We start from the raw sequence: 18,893 nt of genomic DNA on the forward strand, positions 1-18,893 counted from the left end.
TAAGACGCACCTGCAGGTTATAAATAGGAGTGAATCAGAAACATTCCTCAGATTCTTGTCTTCACCTAGTTGTGTGCGTGTCTGTGTCTAACCAGCAAAATAAGTGTTTAACTCACTGATAATGGCAGAGTTTTAAACGAGATGTCCCTCCGTGTGTATAATCCATACCGGAGGGCGATCTCTACACTTTACTGCTTTGATAAAGTGCTACGCGTGCGCCTCGCATTCCTTGAAAAGCTTCAAGCCGCCGTGCATTCCTGGGGCTTAAACTCGTGCATCTGGCAGAGCTGTGTAAGGCGGATTTAAAAACTCCTTTCTTTTGCGTTCTCATCGGATCTGGAAATTCCCCTGTCCGCTCTCAAACCCGCCCTGGCGCTTCTTGTGAATGGGCAACGATAAACATCCTCTCTTGCTTTCGCGGAGATGGTAACAGCCTTTAGGCACTTAAAAAAAAATAAATAAATAAATAAAAACATAGACGGCAGGTTCTGTCGGGGGCTGGGGGGCGGAGCCTCATCGACGCTCTCTCTCCCCTTTTCTTAGCAATCTCCATATGAGTTAACCCCTTCATGGAGTAAGCTGTATTCATTCTTTGTTTTCCCGCCATCAACTTATTTACAGTATTAAAATATGTTAAAATAGTAGTAAATATGTTTGAGGTGGAAGCGCTGGGTTATATAATGACACCCAGATAGAAGAAACGCTTCCAGGCTATCTCTCTCCTGGGACATCATCCTTCCTGAAAAGCTATTACTTCCTTTTAAGCTGTGTAGACTTTTTATCTTCCCTGGAGGGAAAACTTTTCAGGCAGCAGGTCAGGTTGGTGCTTCATTGCACACCATGGCGGTTTTGCACGTCTACCAGGCTGACCTGCTGAGAGACTTGAGTACTGGTGGGGCTCTTCAAGGTAGGGCATATGGGAATTACGCCAGGCCACAGACTTGTCTTTTCGTGCAACAAAGCAGATGGCTCGTGCTATCGGCCGTTTTATGGCTGCAATGGTTTCCACGGAGAGGCACTTGTGGTTGAATCTTAGGGGCATCAAGAAGAAGGATCGTGCATTTCTCCTTGATACCCCCATCTTGCCTCCCGGCCTACTTGGCGATGTCATTAACTTGGTCGCCACTAGGTTTATGAGGCGAAGTTATATAACAAGCCTTCGGGAAATTCCTTCCTCGCCTTGCTCGAGAGTCAAGACTGTCGGCCACCCAGTCTCGACCAGGTCTGACTGTTGCAAGGCGTGAAACACACAAGGGGCGTGTTTTTGAGCCGGGCACCCTCTCGTAAGATTGGGGTGCGTCATGCAATCCGCCTCAAAAGAGGTCAGACTGGCATATTGTCTTCTTTACAAAGAAGTCCTGAGGTTCATGTGCCCAGGACCATAGGGGGTGCCCCCCCAATGGGGAGAGGCACGCAGAATTCCTTTTAAAGAATGCAGTGTTCTCCCTGGCAACCCCAGGAGATCGATGTTCTTGCTCTGCCACCACTGGTGTTTCAGGCAACACCAGTCTCCAAATAAAATGTTAGTTCTTCGGTTTTTCCTGCCATGTTTCACGATGCCGAACATCTAACATTCCTCCCGTTTAACCAAGCCGCCGAGACTTTGCCTATTTCCGAGAAACTGGCAGCGTGGAAGGTACTGCCAAGTATATCTCCTTGGGTACTAAGCACTGTAGAAAGAAACTACAGGATTCAGTTCTCACATCACCCTCAGCGTTTTAATGGCGTGGTCTCCACTTCCATGAAACCGGAAAGTGCGCATCTGCTGACAGAAGTTGCTGGGAAATGAGGCCATGTAACATGTTCCCCTACCAGACAAAGGGTCAGGCTACTACAGTCGGTATTTCTTGGTTCCCAAAAGGGACAGGGGGCTGCATCAAATTTTTAGATTTTGCGGGCTTTACCGCTACCCACTAGTCGCGGGATCCGTTTTCTCGAAATGTGCATTTTTAATGGCGACATCTGTATAACACATACGGAATTAGGTAATTATGTAACAACAAAACAACAAAAACAACAGTTAGTTGTTATTTTAAGACACAGAGGTCAGCCTTTCTGTAATTGTTTTTGGAAGAACAATATTCTCAAGTGCATTTGCAAAATCCGTCAAGCATCATAATGAAACTGGCTTAAATGAAGGCCATACCAGGAGGGCGAGACCAAAACCTACTTCTGCCACAGTTCATTTAGAGTTATAATCTTGAATAATGACCAATTAACAGCACCTCAGATTAAAGGCGTATGTAATTCGTATAAAAAGTGGATTTTTGACACATCCACTGCTGCGGAGACGACGAGATGACATGATTAATTTATCAATGAATTTTGGTCAGAGTCAGTCTGCTTATTGTTTTTCCTGATGCATTCATAATCATTAGTCTACTTCTGCTGGTGCACTCTGGAAAACTTTATCCGTGCAGTTGAGCGCTGATTAGAATACGTAGGAAATTAAAGAGGAAAAAAAAAAAATGTAAGATTTTTTTTTTTTTTTTTTAGAAAAGAAAAGAAAAGAAAAGAAAATATTTGGAAGTGTGTATGTGTGAGAAAAATGTGTCTAGATAATAATGAAATGAATGAATGATGAATGAAATGTCTCTGATAAGCAAGCCAAGGGTGACGGCGACAGTGGCAAGGAAAAACTCCCTGAGATGGCAATAGGAAGAAACCTTGAGAGGAACCAGACTCAACAGGGAACCCATCCTCATCTGGGTGATAACAGATAGAAATAACATCAAGTGTGTTGTGCAGGTGAAAGTTCAATATAACAGAAGTTGTGTAGATTCAGTTCAGCAGTAAGTGCAGAGGGCAGATGGGGTCAGGATCACTGGAAGCACAGGAGCAGGATGTGTAGCTCCAGCCATCATAAAGCAGAATCTAGCTGGAGCAGGTCCTTCTCAAGATGCCTTAGAAACCTCGCAGGGTTGGCCTTTGTCTACTGAAGCTGGCACAATCTCCAGATGCCTCAGGATGGGTAGAAAAATACAGAAAAGATAGAGAGAATTAGCGTAGTTGCCATTCAGGATAGGTGTACTGGAGTATGAGGTTATGGGATGAGTTACGCGTATGCCAGATTAAAGAGATGCGTCTTGAGCCTACTTTTGAATTGGGAAACCGTGTCTGCTCCCCGAACAGTGTCTGGAAGGCTATTCCAAAGCTTTGGAGCCAAATATTAAAATGCCCTGCCCCCTTTTGTAGATTTTAAAATTCTGGGAATTACCAGAAGTCCGGAGTTTTGTGATCTTAAGGGACGTGGTGGATTATAGCGTATCAAAAGACTGGTTAGGTATGAGCGAGCTAAACCATTTAAAGCCTTGTATGTAAGTAGTACTATTTTGTAATTAATTCTAAATTGAACAGGTAGCCAGTGCAGGGATGATAATATAGGTGTTATATGATCATATTTTCTGGATCTAGTGAGAACCCTGGCGGCTGCATTTTGGACTAACTGTAGCTTGTTTATTGAGGATGCAGGACAACCACCTAGTAATGCATTACAATAGTCCAGTCTGGAGGTCATGAATGCATGAACTAGCTTTTCTGCATCAGATACGGATAGGATACTCCTAAGTTTGGCAATATTTCTAAGATGGAAAAAGGCTGTTTTTGTGATATTGGAAATATGATTTTCAAAAGACAAGTTACTGTCTAATATCACGCCCAGGTCTTTTACTGTTGAGCTAGTAGTAACAGTACATCCTTCTAAACGCAGGCTGAATTGTGAAAGCTGTTGTGTGCTGGTTTTTGGGCCGATGAGCAATATCTCTGTCTTATCTGAATTTAGTAAAAGAAAGTTATTGGTCATCCAATCTTTTATGTCCTGGACACACTCTGTTAATCTAGACAACTTGGGTATTTCATCTGGTTTTGTTGAGATGTATAATTGGGTATCATCAGCATAACAATGGAAACTAATCCCATGCCTTCTAATGATGTTTCCCAGGGGAAGCATGTAAATTGAGAACAGGAGAGGTCCTAAAACTGACTCTTGTGGGACCCCATATTTCACTGGCATTACATCAGACGGTACTCCATTTAGATCTACAAAATGGTATCGATCAGACAGATATGATCTGAACCATTTTAATGCCTGCCCCTGAATACCTATATGATTTTGTAGGCGATCTATGAGAATATTATGATCTATGGTGTCGAATGCAGCACTTAGATCAAGTAAGACTAGTATTGAGATGCAGCCTTGGTCTGAAGCTAAAAACAAGTCGTTTGCAATCTTAACTAGTGCAGTTTCTGTACTATGATGGGGCCTGAAACCTGACTGAAATTCTTCTAGGATGTTGTTTTCCTGCAAGAATGTGCATATTTGAGCTGATACTACTTTTTCTAATATTTTTGATATGAACGGAAGGTTTGAAATCGGTCTATAATTTGTTATTTCATTCGCGTCCAAATTAGATTTTTTAAGAAGCGGCTTAATAACTGCCAGCTTCAAAGGTTTAGGGACGTGACCTAGATATAATGAAGAATTAATAATGTTTAGAAGTGGCTCTCCAACTGTAAGCATCACTTCTTTTAAAAATCTGGTTGGTATTGGGTCTAACAGGCACGTTGTTGATTTAGCTGAGGTTAGAGCAGCTCTTCCTGTCCTATACCTGTAAAGCACTGAAAATCTAAATGTGAAGCTCTAGGCTGAACTAGATCATGAGATACTATTAGAGGTTGAACCTCTGTTATTTTCTTCCTTATGCTATCGATTTTTTCATTAAAGAAGTCCATAAAATCTTCACTACTAAAATGTTGTGGAGTACTCTCTGCAGGCATCTTAGGTTTTGTTAGGCAGGCTACTGTACTAAATAAGAACTTGGGATTGTTTTGCTTTCTTGCTATCAGTTGGCTAAGATGCTCGGTCCTAGCGGTTTTTAGAGCCCGTCTATAGCTGCACATACTGTCTTTAAACGCAATTCGAAAAACTTCTAATTTAGTTTTTCTCCATTTTCGCTCAAGGTTACGGGTTGCTCTCTTTAGGGCGCGAGTATGACTATTGTACCAAGGAGCAAGTGTTTTATCTCTGACTTTTTTTAATCTGATGGGAGCAACAGTGTCTAATGTACTGGTAAAAATACCAGTACATTAGGTGTGTCTGTATATCTTTTATGACACACCTTAAAGAACAATTTTGCAACTGGATGGAATTCTCATAGAACAAGAAAATATTGCAAATAACAACATTACATATAAAAACAGATGAACTACTAGAACAAGTGCATTGGGAGAAGAGCAGTTTAAAACAAACTGTAAAACTGTTAAATGTTCAAGAGGGAGCTCACTCAAACCCTCTACCTGCCGTGGCATCTGTCAATTTTACGCATACAGGGTGACCTTAAGATGATGTACCTTGGAGGACATTCTTTTGTTTGTGTCCTCAAGCTCCAAGAAGATCTGCTGTAAAACCTTAAATGTGTATTTCAGTTTTAGCATCAGCATCGTCATCATCAAAAACCTTTGACAATAGACAAAAGAAAAAGATTTACAGTACTTGAATCTTAACAATAACTATTATTAATTGTATGACCATAAACATTTAGACAAATCAAAATGTCATTGTAAAAAAGCTAAACATATCTTAAACATTTAATGATTTTTTTTTGGATGTAATTATAGGGAATTGGGTTTATTTACAACATGTATTTATGACTTTTACAAGTTTCTCTGGTTAAAGCATCTGCCAAAGGCCTAAATGTAATGTACAGTATTTTCCTTACAGGTAGGTATAATCTGTCAGTAAAACACCTCTTTCATGTTAAAATAAAGGTGCATATATATATATATATATATATATATATATATATATACATACACACACACACACACACACACACACACACACACTGTATAGTGCGCTTACCTTGTTTCAAAGTGCATCATACTGTATATATTAATTTTTTAAACAGCATAATTGCTTTTCTGTAGAAATGACTTGAATTTAAACTTATAAACTTGTGTCAAGATGCAATATCTCAAAGCTGTCACTTATTTTAGATTGCACAACCTTGTTTTAAAAGGGCAGGTTTTGAATTAGAGTAATGGCAGAGGTGTATTTTTTGTACCTGGTAGTCCTTGATTAACTCCTCTGGCTCTTCATTAAAATAAAAAATAAGGCCTCTGATCACAGCTTCTCTTTGTGAGCCAGTGCTGCTGTCCTAAAAAAAAAAAAAAAAAAAAAAAAAAACAATAATTAAATACATAAATAAATGCAGACATCAGAAAGCTAGTGCATGAAATTAAGTGCTATCATGCCTTATTTAAAAGGTCAAGGGTGTCATCAAGTTTTCTTTTAATGACCTCCCTTCTTCCTGTACAGGCTCAATAATTTGGGTGTGTATTGGTCCAACTTGCCCAGGAATGTGGGCTATAATGGCTTTAGTGTGATTCTCCGAAATTCCCCCTGTATCTGAGAGAAAGGGAGCAAGAGAGAGAGAGCGAATAATTTAAAAGATTCAATTTGAAACATGACAAAAGCACCAGGTACTGGAGAAAACAATTTAAAATGTCAAGCATACTCAAGAAAGCTCAAACAGCACAGGCCATCAAACTTTAAAGTGAATCACAGGGTTTTTTTTTTTTTTTTGAGGATTACATCATTTCGACGCAGAGAGAAGATTTTGGTCATCTTCTCATTGATGAGTTTGTTGTTGTCTCTCTTCTTGTACTCAGAGAAGCTCAACTTTCTCTCTTTCAAGGGTTACATCAGTTTCACCTTAAAGATGAGGTGGAAGGTAGTTTACCTCAGATTTCTTCGCCTTTTTCAGTTTTTTTGAAGGAGTTTGATCTGCAGCAGATTTTCTCTTCAAGCTGTTTACATTTAACTCTGGTAATACAAGGTGTCGCATCTTTGCTCTATAATTGCCAAGCTTCTACTTCGGGTCGTTGTGCCAACTACGTAACCCATTAAATGACACTGTGTTCCTCAAACATGGGTGCTTGGCAATCAAGGCCTCAGAAACCTGCTCCCTTTGTGATTATGAAGTATAGGCAGTGTAGACAAAGATACTCTCTGCTAGTTTGTCCAGAATGTTGGATTTCACTGAAGGACTGCTGAATAAGGTCCCATCTTTTCTGTAAGCATCATTTGCAGCTTGTAGAATGAGCTCCATGTCAAAGGAGAAGGTTGGTATCTCAAACAGAGTTGGCCAAGACTCAGAACGAGGGGACCTAGTGCTCTCTGAAGATGACCGAATGATGGTATCGCTGGATGCAGTGGAACTGAAACATCAACATCTTTCCAGCATACAGAGAACAAGGCATTTTGAAGTATGTAAATATTGGTATTTTCACGTTCATATTCAACAGAATTTGTATTTCACCATCCAAGTATTTACAACTAAGTATTCAAATACAACTCATTTCAATGACCGTGGCTCTGTCTGAAAGTTCCATAACAATGCCAGTCTTTGAGGATGATTTTGGTCTTTTTATAGCAATGAACTACTTCAATTCATTGGACAGATTTAGACAAGTCAATTTTTGTCCAACAATTATTAAAAATATATCAGCTAAACACACTGTTCCACTAAATGTTTATTTATTCAAAACATATCAGGGATAACGTTATTAAAACATATGGCGATTAAGTAAGTTATGGCGATTCTGAACATTTATGGCAACATTTTTCAAAAACTGCTCCACCAAACATTTTGGAATTATGACAGGTCACCCAGTGTGGTCGATTTTTTATTTTTTACACAGACAAATGAGATAATACAGGATGCAAAACCAGATATTCCTTGTGAGTATGGGGTTGCTAAAAATCTGATGTCTTTAAACAATGGCCAAAGTTATCCTTTAAGGACACTTAGATGAGTTCTGTATTGTCACTTATCAAGTGACCCTAATTTTGTACACACCATGTTTTTTTTTTTTTGTTTTTTGTTTTTTATCTTTGTAATGACATTGAATTAATAAAATTGAGAACAAATGAAAATCCATAAATATTCCATTTAAGTACCTAATCTTGTATGGGAATATAGCGCTTTAGGGTGGCAAATCACTTCTGCTAAACAGTGTATGCTGCAAGTCAATAGGAATATGTTAATTCCTGCTGCAAGCACTGTCACTCGTCAAGTGTATACCAGTTCGAAAGCCCTAAGGTGCTCACTGTACCATGAATGTAGACACTTGACAGCAAATGCAGGCTGGCCATGCACAATAAGGATTAAACATATTTCAACAAATTTTGGAAGCCCTCCAGTAGATCCACAGGGCAAGATCATACCCACTGAGTAACTGGTGCCATAGCAGGTAACCATATTTGCCACCTGAATACATGCCTCTTCGGGAAACATTCTTTTCAGTGCTTCCTGTATGTTTTCCTTAAGAACATCCACAGGAACTGTGGACAGATTTGAGACACTGAGGGCAGGTGTGAGTATGTTCGTGCCATGCAAATGGTAAGCCAACATTAACTGATGCTTTACAGCAAGAGACATTAAAATGTTGCGAAAACAGCTGGCATGTCTAACAACTCCCTTAAAAAAGCTATGCCTTGTTTCAAAGCGCATTGTCCACAGAGCTACAAATGGTCCAAAAGCCTTTATTAGTTTCGGATAATGCTCAAGGAAATGATGCTTCGGCAGAAGTTTTGCCTCTGGAAAAACCTGCCTGTATCTATGCCTGTGTTCCGAGATCTTGATGTCAAGATATTTAATTGTGTCATCTATGTGAAATGGGGAAGACACCATGCAGGTTCATTCTCTGGCACTTTGAATGCAATTATAAAAGGAAGCAGGCGCAGCAAGCACTCTTTTTTATGAGCATTTCCACCTACGGTTTTTCTGGTGGCAAAGTGCAAGTGTTCAAGACTATACAAGTGTTCAGTATGAAACTAAAAGATGAAAGAAAACTGAACCTAAATTAACTCAATTTTGATCTGGCTATTAGAAAATACAGCTTAAATTCTGAAATGATGATCATGTAAACATACAGTCCATTCTTCCCACAGGTTGCTGGATTATAGTGTAGTGTTTATTCTGAAACTGAGCACATTTTGTAACAGCACACTAGTGCAAACAGCTCTGCACCCAAAACACTTTTCAATCGTAAAACTGGAAGACGTGTGACTTTTAAAGAGCAAAAGTCGGCCCACCAAGGCAATGAATGGCAGGGCTATTTTACATTCATTTAATGGCAGATTCTGCCCACCCAGCAGCATAATACATTTTACAAGTGGGTAAATTACACTCAAAATTTTGTTGCTACATTGTTGACAGGACTTTGGTAAAAGTTCATTAAATTAAATGCAAAAACAATACAAAAAAAAAGTCAACTTGATACCATCTTTTGTCTGAGATAAGTGAATGCAAATAGAATTTTGCTCCACTTTCCCCACCGCAAATTAAATGTATACATACCTTCATCCAGTGTAAAAATCAAAATCAAAGTATTTGGGAAGAATAAAATGCCACAGTTAGCAACTAACCAATAATAATAATAAAAAAAAAATCTATAGAAATTGATTAATGACATAATATCCCTGGAACAAACAATAACCACTGCAGATAATTAGACCATAAATATGCGAGCCTCTGTCCAAGACAATGTCCTTTGGGAACCCATGCAGGCGGACTACGTGCTCTAATATCAGCTCAGCTGTCCTTTTGGCTGATGGGAGTCCGGCGAGGGCCACCAGGTGCACGGCCTTAGAGAACCGATCAATGATGGTCATGATGGTGTCTTTTCCTTCAGGGGCCGGCAGGCCTGTGATAAAGTCGACGGCGATGTGCGTCCAGGGTCGGCGAGGGACAGGGAGAGGTTGGAGTTCACCGTTGGTAGGTTGGTTGGTGTCCTTTGCCCTGGCGCACACCGGGCACGCCTGAACGAACTCCCGGACGTCCTTCACGATGGATGGCCACCAGAAGTCTCGTTGGAGGAACTGCAGGGTGCGTATGCCCGGGTGTCCCGAGATGGGGGAGGAGTGACCCCACTGGAGTACTTCCGATCTCATGTTGGCGGGCACATAGAGTCGTCCAGGCGGCACACCTGACGGTTCGGTCTCTGTGGTCTGCGTCTGGCGAACCCTCGTTTCCAAATCCAATTGTAGTGGTGCGATGATCTTTGAGGGTGGCAGGACAGGCGCGGGGTCTGCCCGGGGGCCGTCAGTTTCATGCTGGCGAGAATGAGCATTTGCTTTGGTATTTTTAGACCCCGGGCGATAAGAGAGATGGAAATTGTAGTGTTCAAAAAATAATGCCCATCGCGCCTGTCTAGGGTTTAATTGCTTGAGGTTTCGGATGGTGATTAGATTTTGATGGTCCGTCCAGATGATGAATGGGTCCCTGGCGTCCTGGAGCCAGTGACGCCATTCCTCCAAAGCCCACTTTATGGCCAACAGCTCGCGGTCCCCTACCCCGTATCGCTGCTAAGTGGAATCAAATTTTTTGGAGAAGAAACTACAGGGGTGTAGTTTCTGATCTGGCCCTCGTTGAGAGAGAACAGCTTCAGCGCCCACATCTGAAGCGTCCACCTCTACAACCTCTACTGGCATCCGGGTGGAGGAGGATAGGAGCGGTGGTAAAAAGGGAGCAGAGCTTCTTGAAGGCAGAGACGGCGGTTTGGTTAAGTCGGAAAGGGTAAGATGATGGGCGAGTCAGGGCAGTCAGGGGCACGGCAACTGTACTGTAGTCCCGGATAAAGCGACAATAGAAATTCGCAAACCCGAGAAACCGTTGAAGTTGCTTGAGGGTCTTGGGTAGGGGCCAATGACGCACAACTTCGAGTTTCTGCGGGTCCATGGCCACACCCTGGCGCGAGATGATGAAACCCAGGAACGGGGTGAAGCGCTCGTGAAAGGCACACTTCTTCAACTTATAGTACAGCTGGTGGGCAAGTAATCTCTTTAAAACCACCCTGATGGGCTGGATGTGTTCATTAACAGAACGGGAGTAGATGAGTATGTCATCCAGGTAAACGAATGCCCACCGGCCTAGCATGTCCCAGAGGACATCGTTTATGAAATGTTGGAAAGCGGCGGGGGTGTTGCACAGTCCAAATGGAATCACTAGACTCTCATAGTGTCCGGTAGGGGTGATGAAAGCCGTCTTCCACTCATCGCCCTCTCTGATGTGCACCAAGTTGTAGGTGCTCTTGGGGTCCAACTTTGTAAAAATGGTGGCACCAGAGAGAACGTCCAGGGCTGAGTTGGTAAGAGGCAAAGGACGTTGATTCTTGATGGTGATGTTGTTGAGCCCCCGATAGTCAACACATGAACGAAGTTCGCCTTCTTTCTTTTTTACGAAGAAGAACACCGCGGCAGCAGGCGAGGAGGACGGCCGGATGGTACCATGGCGGAGAGCGTTGGTCACATATTCCTCCATCGCCTGCATCTCCGTGGATGACAGTGAGTAGAGGTGGCCGTGGGGTGGGACAGTTCCCGGCTGAAGGTCTATTGCGAGGTCGTACGGTCTGTGAGGAGGAAGATGAGTAGCCCATCTCTTGCAGAAGACCTCCGGCAGGTCTCTATAGGCGGCGGGGATGGCGTTGACGTCGACATCGGGGGCCTCGGACTCCCTAGAGCACGTCCCAGCCGCAGCCCGTAGGCACAGTTCGGTACAGGTTGCACCCCACTGTAGAATCCGGTTCTGCCTCCAGGAGATAAGGGGGTCGTGTTGGATGAGCCACGGAAAACCTAGGATGATTGAAGGAGAGGAGATGGAGGTGACATAAAAGTTGATCTGTTCCTGATGTCTATCGATGATGAGGGTGATGGGATGAGTCTGGGTGGTGATGGGACTGGTGGAGAGGGGCCGACCGTCGACAGCGGTAATCCGAACCGGCTGGGATAACGGCTCGAATTTTACCCCCAATTTTTTGGCATAAGAGAAGTCAATGAAGTTACCTGCGGCACCGGAACCGATGAACGCAGTACTCCTAACTTGTTTGTGGCCCAAATGGAGGTGTACTTGAACCGTGAGACGGGAGGAATCGGTTGAAGTGGAGGAGAGTTGGAGATGATCCGGTGAGTGGTCCTCCTGCCTCACCGGGTCTAGGCGTTTCCCAGACGAATTGGACAGATAGCTCGGTGGTGCGTCGCTGACCCACAGTAGACACAGAGTCCCTCCTTAAATCGTCGCTCCGGTTCTTCAGCGGTCAAGGAGGCGCGTCCTAGTTGCATGGGTTCCCCGGCTCCTGTGTTAACCACGGCGGGAGGTGGAGATCCGGCAGGTCCAGTGGTTATAGGAGTGAAAGTAGGTCGGGCGTCGTGAACCGGGGCGTGGGTGACGAAGGTAAACTCAAATGACTGAGCGGAGTGTAGTGGTTTGTTTACCCTTCCTGGTTCGCGACCGCATTACTTCCGGGTCCTAGTGCCGGTCGCGGACTGAGTGTGCATGACAATTGCTAAGTTGTGTAATAGAAAATTGCCATATTGCATATATAAAGATGCTAATTAACATTCAATTTCAATATCTTAGTTAAAAAATGTATTGCATTACAAACATCTGAAAACTTTGTGCCACAAAGTATTTTTCATAATAATTTTCTATTATAGTCTCGATGACTGTTTAATAAATACATAAATGAATGTTGTAATAATATTTAATGAAGATTGTGTGGGGGCAATTTATAGCAGGGGGTATTTTAGCGCATAACACCGGCGTTCAGTTCGGCTGGGTTCAGTCGCTCCTATACCCTGCATGCTGAGTTTTTTCTTCATGTCGTGAAATGAATGCCGTCTGCTCAGAGACGGCTGCCCACTTACTCCGCCCACCCTGTAAAATTTGCGCTTATTTTCACATCTGATGGAGATAACCTGCGTGTTTTTTTTTTTTTAAGTAATCCACAGGTCGTCTTCTGCTTTTTAAAACTCTTCGCGCACGAGGTGAACAGAACAGAACAGTTGTTTCCTACTGCAATGAGGCTTGGGTACACTTTTAATTTGATACGGGGTTTCCCATGCTTTTCCCATGGGGAGTCAGTTTTATTTAAACAGAGTAAAAAAAAACATGATTATTGCTTGTTGTGTGTGTGCAAAAGATTGTCAGGGATTACAAAAAAAAAATATGTTGAGGAAAAAAATGCTCATTGTCTTGTGTTCTGAACAAATGCAGATTAATTTCTAACTTAGATATATTTATGTAAACAGACAAACTCAATTATTTATTGTTGATTACACAGATTTAATTATGCCACATTTACAACATCTCAAATTATTTTTTTTCAGTGCAGAGAGACACAGAGAGACTAGGAAGACCAGAGACACAAGGGAGACCAGAGACACAGGGAGACTAGGGAGACCAAAGACACAGGGAGACTTACACAAACTGGAGATCCACACACGACTGCACAAGACCGAGTCAGCTCCACACACATTTAAACACAAAAGAATTACATATTAACACAACCAGTGCCTTGGGACATGCTTCTAAGTTATGGTACAAGCTAAATCAAGAAAAACATAAAACAAACCAAAATACAAAACCAAGTGCCCACATAGAAGGCAGTCAATACCAACAAACATTCAAGTTTCCCAGATTAACCAGCTATTAATAGAAGATTTAATGACCTGCCTTGGTTCAGTTGAGCTCCTGCATCACCTGACAGAGGTGCCTTCTGGAAAACTGAGTTTGCCAAACTAAAACTACAAAACATAAACAGTACCCTCTAGTGGCGATTCCTTACATATTAATAAATTAATTATTTTTAAAATGTAATTAAATAAGATTTTCCTAAGTTACTGTGTGTACTGTATTAATGGCTTATGTAGCCCACTATCACGTTCAATAGAGTATGGAAGATAACTACAAATAATGTGTAGACCAGATTCAGAAGTTCCCTTTCAAAGGCTACACTCGATGCTGCGTGAAAACGCTGGGGAAACATCTTGTCATGTTGCCGGTTTTGAAGCATGTGTGTATCAAACAAGCAAAATTTTGGCTTATATAACCTCGGTCGGGTGACGTCATCTGATGAGACGCACCTGCAGGTTATAAATAGGAGTGAACCGGAAACATTCCTCAGATCTTTTGTCTTCATTGACCTTGTTGTGTTTGCGTGTGTGTTTAAACCAGCAAAATAAGAAAGTGTTTAACTCACCGATATGGCAGAGTTTCAATTGAGATATCCGTCCGTGTCTGATAAATACATATCGGAGGGCGATCTCTACACTTTACTGCTTCAAATAAAGTGCTTGTGCGTGCCCCGCATTCCTTGAGAAGCACCGGGCCGCGGCTCATTTCTGGGGCTTAAAACACGTGTATCCAGCAGAGCTGTGAGAGACGGATTTAAAACTCCTATCTCTCACTTCCTCGTTGGATCGGGAAATCCCTCTGTCCGCTCGCAAGCGCGCGCTGCACTTCTTGTGAATAGGCAAGGATAAACATTCTCTCTCGCTCCGCGGAGATGAAAATAGCACCCAAGCACTTAAAAAAAAAAAAAAAACTTAGACGGCAGGTTCTGTCGAGTGGCCGCGGGGCGGAGCCTCAACAACGCTCTCTCCCTTTTTCCTAGCAATCTCCATATGAGTTAACCCTTTCATGGAGTAAGCTGTATCTATCCTGTGTTTTCCTGCCATCTACTTTATTTATTTGTTTAAATATAGTTGAGGTGGAAGCGCAGGGTTATATGATGATGCCCAGATAGAAGAGACGCTTCCAGGCTATCTCTCTCCTGGGACATTATCCTCCCTGAAAAGCTAATACTTCCTTTCAAGCTGTGTAGACTTTTATCTTTTCTGGAGGGAAAAACTTTTCAGGCAGCAGGTCTGGTTGGTGCTCCATTGCACACCATGATGGTTTTGCAGGTCTACCAGGCTGACCTGCTGAGAGACTTGAGTACTGGCGGGGCTCTGTAAGATAGGGCATTCTGGAATTACGCCGGGCCACAGACTTATGGCTGAATCTCAGCAGCATCAAGCATAGGATCGTGCATTCCTCCTTGATGCCCCTATTTCGCCTTCCGGCCTGTTTGGCGATGTCTCGACCGGGTCTGACGCTTGCAAGGCGTGAAACACACAAGGAGAGTGTTTTTGAGCCGGGCACCCCTTGTAAAGATAGGGGTGCGTCGTGCCGCACTTCGCAATCCGCCTCAAAAGAGCTCAGACTGGCATGTTGTCTTCTTCACAAAGAAGCCCTGAGGTTCATGTGCCTAGGGATTCATCTCCCCCCAATGGGGAGAGGCACGCAGAATTCCTTTCGAGAATGAAATGTTCTCCCTGGCATCCCAGGAGGTCGATGTTTTTGCTCCGCCACCACTGGTGTTTCGGGCAACACCAGTCTTCAATAAAGTGTTAGCTCTTCGGTTTTTTTCTGCCATGTTTCAGGATGCCAAACACCTAACATCTAAGATCGATTTCAGGAGCGAAGCTTACCAGTATCGGGTCCTTCCATTTGGTCTAGCTCTCTCACCCGCACATATATAAATTGCATGGATGTAGTTCTGGCACTTACGACTCCAGGGCATCCGTATTTGAATTACATAGACGACTGGCTGGCCCAGTCTCAGTAGCTAGCGCTTTGACATAAGCATGTCATCCTAGCTCATCTTTGTTTCTTAGGATTGAGAAAAGCGTGTTCTTTCCTGTTCAGAGGACAGCATATTGGGTGTCACATGGGATTCGATCGTAAGCGGGCACAGCTGTCTCCCGCTCGTGTTGAATCCATTCTCAACACCCTCAAGGAAATCAAGCTAGACCAGAAAGTGACCATCACTTTCATAGATCTTAGCTCTTATGGCAGCTGTATCCATGGTGACACCTTTGGGCCTTCTGCACATAAGAGCATTTCAGTTGTGGCTAAGAACCAGGGGATTTCACTCTAGAGCCAATCCCCAAGAAAGGTTACGCGCCAGGTGCTTCGTACCCTTTCTATGTGGTTTAGACCCCGGTTTCTGACTTTGGGTCCCACTCTAAGTTCGTCTTGTCGTCGCAGATGCTAACGACAGACGTTTCCCTCATGGGCTGGGGTGCGGTCTTAGATGACCGTCCAGCCCAAGGGAGCTGGAGAGGCCATCTTCTCGCGCAGCACATCAATTGCCTCGAAATGATGGCTCTATTTTTGGCCCTAAAGCAGTTCCTCCAGCAGTTAAAAGGCTACCATGTCCTAGTGCGGGTGGACAACACTATGGCAGTCTCATATATTAATCGCCAGGGCGGACTGTGCTCGCGCCGCTAAATAGCTAGCGCACCATGTTCCTGTCTCTTAGGGCGATTTACATTCCAGGGCATATGAATGTGGGAGCAGTTGTTCTGTCCAGTCAATCTCTGACACATGGGGAATGGAAACCCCACCCCAAAATAGTCAGTCAATCTGGGAGAGATTTCAGGTAGAAGAGGTGGACCTCTTTGCCTCGCAAGATCAGCAAATGTCCCCTTTACTACTCTCTGACTCTTCCAGCTAACCCGGGTCTGGACGCTGTGGCCCGTACATGGCCCTGGTTACGCCTTTATGTGCTTTTCCTGATAGCTCTGCTCCCGGGAGTCTTGGCGAGGGTCCATCAACAGTGTTTGCGCCTCTTTTTGATAGCGCCCTGTTGGCCGACCAGAGTGTGGTTCTCGGATCTAATGTCCCTCTTTAACGGCTCACCATGGGTGAATTTAATGAGGTGGGATCTTCTGTCTCAGGCACAGGGACGATATTTCATCCCCGGCCCGAGTTTTGGAACCTTCACGTTCAGTCCCTGAACAGGACCAACTAAGTCAAGCTGGTCTTGAGTCAAGTGCTAGGGCTCCCTCCCCTAGAAGAGCTTATGCCCTCAAATGGAATGTATTTGAAAGTTGGTGCATGACGAAGCAGGTAGACCAAGTCCACTGCCGAAATTTTCCAGTGCTGGAGTCTCTGCAGGAAAAGTTGTCCTCTGGCTTGTGCCCTAGTACCCTCAGGACGTACGTAACTGCTATTTCAGTGAATATTCAGTGACCGTGTCAGCAGTGGTTACTGTGTGGTTACTGTGACACGGTCCCTTTTGTGGGTTTTATCTATTGTGCTCAAAGAGCTAATTGACACCCTTTAAACCACTAGAGTCAGCGCCACAGGTTTTTGACCTTTAAGATGTTTTTTCTAAGGGCTGTTACCTCTCTGAGAGGATTGGAGATCTGTCAGTCTCCCCATCCTGCCTAGACTTTGCCCCTGGGCTAGTCAGGGCCATTTTGCATCCTCACTGAACTATCTTCCGAAAGTTCCATTCTCAACATGCACCCTATTGTTTTTGAAGCCTTCTGTCTTTTGCCTTTTACAGCTTCGGAGCAGGAGAGACTTGCTCCAGTACGTGCTCTTCAGATTTACGTCCACCGCATCAGCCAGTTGCATAAGTCAGAGCACCTTTTACATGTTTTGAGCTACACTGCACTACACTGGGTGAAAGATGCTATTGCCCTCTCCTATAAGGGGCGTGGGCTCACTTCGCCTCTAGGAACCAGGGCTCATTTAACCAGGGGGTTCGCCTCATCTACTGCACTAGCAGAAGGTATTCCCCTGCAGCAAGTGTGTGACAGATTGTGTGTTAGATTTTATAATCTGGATGTTCATGCCACTCCGTGCTCACAGGTCCTCGAGTCAGCTTCCCAGATATAGTTCTGAGACCTTCTCGGCCTTGTGCGCACACGCTTCACAACCTTGGGGTCCAGAGACTTGCAGTGCGGCGGCGTTGGTATTCTCGTTCCCATAGCGTTTTTACGCAGCATCGAGTATAGCCTTTGAAAGGGAATGTCTCGGGTTACATTGCTGTAACCCTGTTCCCTGAAATGCGGCGTCCCAATTCCGCACTGCCTACGTGACCGGACGTCCGTTCAGACAAATTAACCTGAGGAATGTTTCCAGTTCACTCCTATTTATAACCTGCAGGTGCGTCTCATCAGATGATGTCACCCGACCGAGGTTATATAAACCAAAATTTGGCGTATTGATACACACCTGCTTCACAACCAGCAACATGACAAGATGTTTCCCATAGCGTTTTCACGCAGCATCTCATTCCCGCCTTTTCAGGGAACAGGTTTACAGCAAAGTAACCCGAGACGATTCTAGGTTTGGCTAAAGTCAAGAGATGCAGTGAGTCAGAAACACAAGACACAGTAGTAAAAATTAACTATTTGTATTCACTAATTAAGTATGTGTATGTTTAAAAAAAATATAAAATTATAGTACAATGTTTTCAATGAGAACTCTAAACATTAAAACATTCAATATGTAACTAAAATAAATAAAATAAAAGAGTGCATAAAAGAGGACATAAAGAAAAAAAACAGACCCGTGTCTAATAAAGCTGTGGACCATTAAGTGAATTTCAATTCGATTTGTCATCGTGTGTGGACATTAGTGATGGGACGTTTGGATAATTTTAGTAAAATATGAACATACAAATTGTTATATATATATCATTCCTGTTACCTTCCTCGCTGGTGCTTGGTTGTGACATTTTGCTCGAACCTTGAGTCTCTATCACGGACATCTTCGTCTACTTATCACAACCTTATCAATTGAAAATGCTATTTTATTCAAACGTCCTTGCTGGAGTGTGTGACGTGACGTCATGTGCAGGTGCAAAGGATCACGTACCAACCAATAGGGTGTCGGAATGGTATGTTTATACTTCTCATCCAACCACAATCAAATTCGCTCCATCCAGATGTTTTTTTTTTGTTTGTTTATGTTTTTTGAATGACAAGCTGAAATAAAATAGGAGTAACAAGGCTATTTTTAAAATGTAAGGAGTAGAAAGTACAAATAATTGCGTGAAAATGTAAGGAGTAGAAGTAAAAAGTCAGCTGAAAAATAATACCTCCAGTAAAGTATAGATACCCAAAATTTTTACGTAAGTAAGGTAACGAAGTATTTGTACTTTATTACTTGACACCTCTGTCTAGACATCAGGGTTATAAAATACATACTATTATAGAAAAGACACAGAAGCTGTTGTCCAAATATCAGTCAACAGTATCAGTAGATTCCTCA

This window comes from Clarias gariepinus, chromosome 18, assembly GCF_024256425.1.
Source record: "Clarias gariepinus isolate MV-2021 ecotype Netherlands chromosome 18, CGAR_prim_01v2, whole genome shotgun sequence".
Taxonomy (NCBI): domain Eukaryota; kingdom Metazoa; phylum Chordata; class Actinopteri; order Siluriformes; family Clariidae; genus Clarias; species Clarias gariepinus.